Source organism: Lactuca saligna, chromosome 5 (assembly GCF_052625555.1).
Source record: "Lactuca saligna cultivar CGN05327 chromosome 5, ASM5262555v1, whole genome shotgun sequence".
Lineage (NCBI taxonomy): Eukaryota > Viridiplantae > Streptophyta > Magnoliopsida > Asterales > Asteraceae > Lactuca > Lactuca saligna.
The window spans coordinates 250,101,286-250,105,585 of record NC_136421.1 but is presented as its reverse complement, the minus strand read 5'-3'; the positions used below and the strand labels follow the sequence as shown (position 1 = coordinate 250,105,585).

The following is a 4,300-nucleotide window of genomic DNA, read 5'->3' as shown; positions in this document are numbered from 1 at the left end:
CCGAATACTCCGCAATGTTTCGTCCTTTATCTTCAGCAACCATGTTATGCATTATGATACATGCATACATAATATTTTGTAGAACGTCTAACTGATATGGTCATGCTGCATGTTCAACTATGTGTAATTTCGACTTCAGAACTCCAAACGCACGTTCCACATCCTTACGTGCTCCTTTTTGTTTTCTCTTGAAAAAAATTTTATCTTGGCGTTACTAGGTGTCGAAACGCCTTCACGAATGTAGAATATGCTGGATATATTCCATCCATAAGGTAATACCCGCTACTAGAAAACAACCCTTTAATGACGTGCAAACAATGGCACTCGCTGATAGAGGACGCGCATTTGTGCGTGCCCTAAAATATAATGTTAGTTTTGCAAATTCAGAGGAATTGAGGACACGCATTTGTGAGTGCTCTAAATATAGTGTCCAACAAAAAAATTAAAAACACGGAGAGCACCTATCATAAAAAAGTGTGTCGTTTAACATTGTCGCCTTATATTTTTCTTTATGAACGCGCGCGTTCTCCAATTTTTTAATTGCCAAGGGGGGAATGAAATCCAAAAAAAAAAAAACCCGCCTTGATACTCTTGTCCTTCTTCTTCTTCGTATGTTGTAAAATCCTCTTCAATCAAAAGAAACCCTAAAAGCATTGTGGGTAAAAGATCGATAATTTCATACTTGAAGTTCCTAAAATCTTCATCGATCAAAAGAAACCCTAAAACCCCGCCTCATACTTGAAGTTCGTGTAAGTGCTTTTGTTATCCTGTTATGTTCTGCAATAATCTAATTCCTCAACGACGTAGAGGAGGGGTTATTTCCGTCGGTCGGTACTCTATCCCAGTGCATTATTCAACTCAAGATCCATCTGTGGTGGGTTGGACTGGTAGTAGTGGGGCAAAGATGTCTAGGCCCACGACCCAGAATTAGAAGATCCAAAGCGTGTTACCCAACTTAAACCCTGATCAACGTTTCTATGGGTTTCCTTCATCAAAAACGTCTCAAGTTCTTCAACGGGATCAAGGGGTACGCTCGCATAATGCACCAGTCGAAAACCCTTTTTTTTCTCGATCCTTTTCTTCTCTCTCGATTCTCAAACCTCCGACGGCTCTCCAAATTTGCATCTCTAGCGCCATCACACCTCCGACTCCACTGTTGCTCTCAAAATACGCTGAAATCGCCGACTGAGTGTGAGATGATTGTTCAACATGTGAGTTCAAATATTTCTCCAAGGAACTCCTCTCACTAATTCCATTTATCTGATAATAACCCTTGTTTGATTTTTATCTCCTGATAGTTTTAATCGATGTAGGTAAAGGATTTGAATTTCTTTTTAATCCTACTACCGTTTATAGAAGGCTCCACAATAGGTATGATTTACGTCTAAAACACCCATCTCTTTTTCTTGTTCTTACTGTTTTGCGATCACATACACACACCGTAAACCCTCTCTTTTTTCTGATTGTATGTTTTTTTATAATGGCGATGTTTAGTGCTGGTAATTTTTTAGATATTAATATCTACATCTTTTCATAAGTTTCAAGGATTACAGGTTCAGAGCCTGAAGTTGTGTTATTTAAGTCTGAATGTGGAAATTTGCAATAACTGGAATATCCCAGTTAAAAATGTCGATTATTCTTATGGCGATAAAAAATCATTTTTGATTTAAACTGGAATGATAATTGGTAGGTTTGTTGCTATGAGAGACATGAAATTGGGAAGTTTTATCTCTCTGTTAACAGAAAGAGTAATAAAAAGATAATGATTTTTTTGGTTTTTGAAAAAAAGGTGTTAATAAAAGCTAGGTGGATATGTTATGATCAGAGAGATGGAGAATGTGATATGTGACTAGTAAGGACCGGTTATTCAAAAAATTGCTTAAGGGGCATTTTCGTCATTCTTGGCAAAAAAGAAATTTATGTGGGATATGTTTTTTGACAAATCAGAGTACCTAATTTTATCAATAGTTTGAAGTTGAACTTTGTGATAACTGTGTAGTGAGTGTTAATGTGTTATCTGGTTATTAATTTATTTGCTTTGCTTTAATTGCCCTGATTGGGAACAATGTACTAAAGCAATCTAGTGTTTGATGGTGCAGGGAAAGTATTTGATTTTATAATCTTTTTGGTAAGGAAACATGTTGTTTTTGGTAAGGTAACAAAGGGAATGGAGATAATTAAGAAGATTGAGTTATTGGGAAAAAGTGATGGAAAACCTTCTAGTGTGGTAAAAATTATGGATTGTGGCGAAGTTATTTAAGATAAGAAGAACAATGTGGTGGAACCCGTAAAAGGTATTGTTGTTGTTATTTATTAACCATGAATAACATTTATTTGATTATATAATTTGTTGTTACATTTTCTTTATAGGTAAAAAAAAAAAAAAAAAAAAAAAACTGTGAAGAAAGATACTTATTCTGATGACAGTTCTGATGGGTGAGTAAAAAAACGTCGTGGATCAACTGTCAGGGAGAAATTAAGGAAACGAAGGAAGTACTCACCATCTGATTCAGATTCCGACTCTTATTCTTTGGAGAATGATTCCGATTCCGATTCGGAGTCGGAATCAGAAGCTGATTCTGATTCTTCAAGGTCATCTGCTGGTGGTAAAAGGAGGAAGAAGAGGTCAACAAAGAAAGAAGTCAAACAACGTAAGATCAAACAGAAAGAAAAGAGACAGTTGCCTGGCAAAAGCTCAAAGAGAAGGTCCTAATAGTTGCTTTTGATATATATATATATATATATATATATATATATATATATATATATATATATATATATATATATACTAGAAAAGTTTGAGCCCGTGCTTAGCACGACCCACAGAAAGTAATTTAGGTAATTATTTTAATGTAATCTAAAATAAAAATGTGATAATATCCTAAAAATGATGATTTTTTCTTTGAATGTGCGGATTATGAAAACACGTGAATAAGAAAAAGAACATGGAAGTATATTGTTATTATCAACGAATAAATGAAAGTTTGATTTCATAATTTTTGCATGACGGTTGTTACATAATGGAATTAAGTTCCAATTCCGATCATAATATAGCAAAATAAACACATGTACGAGATAGTAAAGAGAGCATGAGAATATAGAGTTCTTGTAGAACAACTTTTATATTTTCCTTGCACATGCAAATAAACTTACTATACAACCACTGTTATATCATTAACCACATGAACATGATTTAATCGCAACTCCTTGTAGAGCCTTTCTTCAAGATGAATCAATCTATATAAAATAAATAGTTTCTATGATATGTTAGTATGCCATTAACTCATTGATTTAAAATTTGAGATTATACAAAAAGAATGTGCTAACTAACTTTCGGGCTATAAAATAGACATTTAGCAGCATATTCACACAATTTGGAAATATAAAAAAATGATGGGTTGAGGACATTTATAATCAATTTAACCACCAAAAAACAGCAAAATAAAACATAAAATCCGAAATGAATTGAATCACAACCCACTTTCATCACTTGATCGTCAAATAGATGTAGTAAACAATAATAAATCATTTGAATATGACATACTTAATCTACCATAATATTTAATACAAAAAAAAACAGATTTTCAATGACAAAACATACCCCAATTCTCCTAATGGATCTCCAACTAATATATCAGTTACTGCATTTTAGATCACCAATTCATGATTAAATGTGTTCTTTATAACCTAATATTTCACTCCAAGAACCAATGATGATGAACACTTACCTCGTGTGCATTTTATTGAATGTGTGAAATTCATAAATGCACAAATGGAATAATATATATTAAGCAATGCATGAAGCAGCTACCACTAACATCAACTGGATTATCAAAATATCTCCCATCTATATCGAATTGTAATCAGTTAGGTAAAATTTAGAAGATCATATTCATAAAAAATGTTATTTGAACAACTAAACCCGATTGATACGAAAAGATAATTTGAGTCGACGTGTTTAGAAAATATATGAAGGAAAAAATACTAATCAAAGATAAGCATTCAAGAAAAATTGTTAGTGATGATTTGGTTAACAGAAACATTTTGACAAACAAGTGGACTACAAAAGATTCACAAGATTAATGCACGATTCATGCCAATGCCGATTAAATTATTATCATAAAGAGTTATAAAAGATACAAAAAAATGTTATGTGATAACAGGATGAAATTGACCATATCTATTGGTTTCCTATATAGAGAGATAGAGGAACCCAAAAAGAAGAAACAAAAGGTGAAAGTGTGATGATTAGATTAAGAAAAAATCAATGTAATATGAGAGCTCTGCTATTTTTTTTAAC

At 32.9% G+C, this 4,300-nt stretch overlaps 1 long non-coding RNA gene across 1 annotated transcript; it reads left to right on the top strand.

The window, feature by feature from the left end:
• Positions 1–632: 632 nt before the first annotated feature.
• Positions 633–2,785, top strand: LOC144997941 (uncharacterized). The gene is made up of 4 exons (XR_013660026.1): positions 633–1,211; positions 1,314–1,371; positions 2,100–2,294; positions 2,371–2,785. It is a non-coding gene; the product is annotated as an uncharacterized LOC144997941 (long non-coding RNA).
• The last annotated feature ends 1,515 nt before the right edge of the window (positions 2,786–4,300 follow it).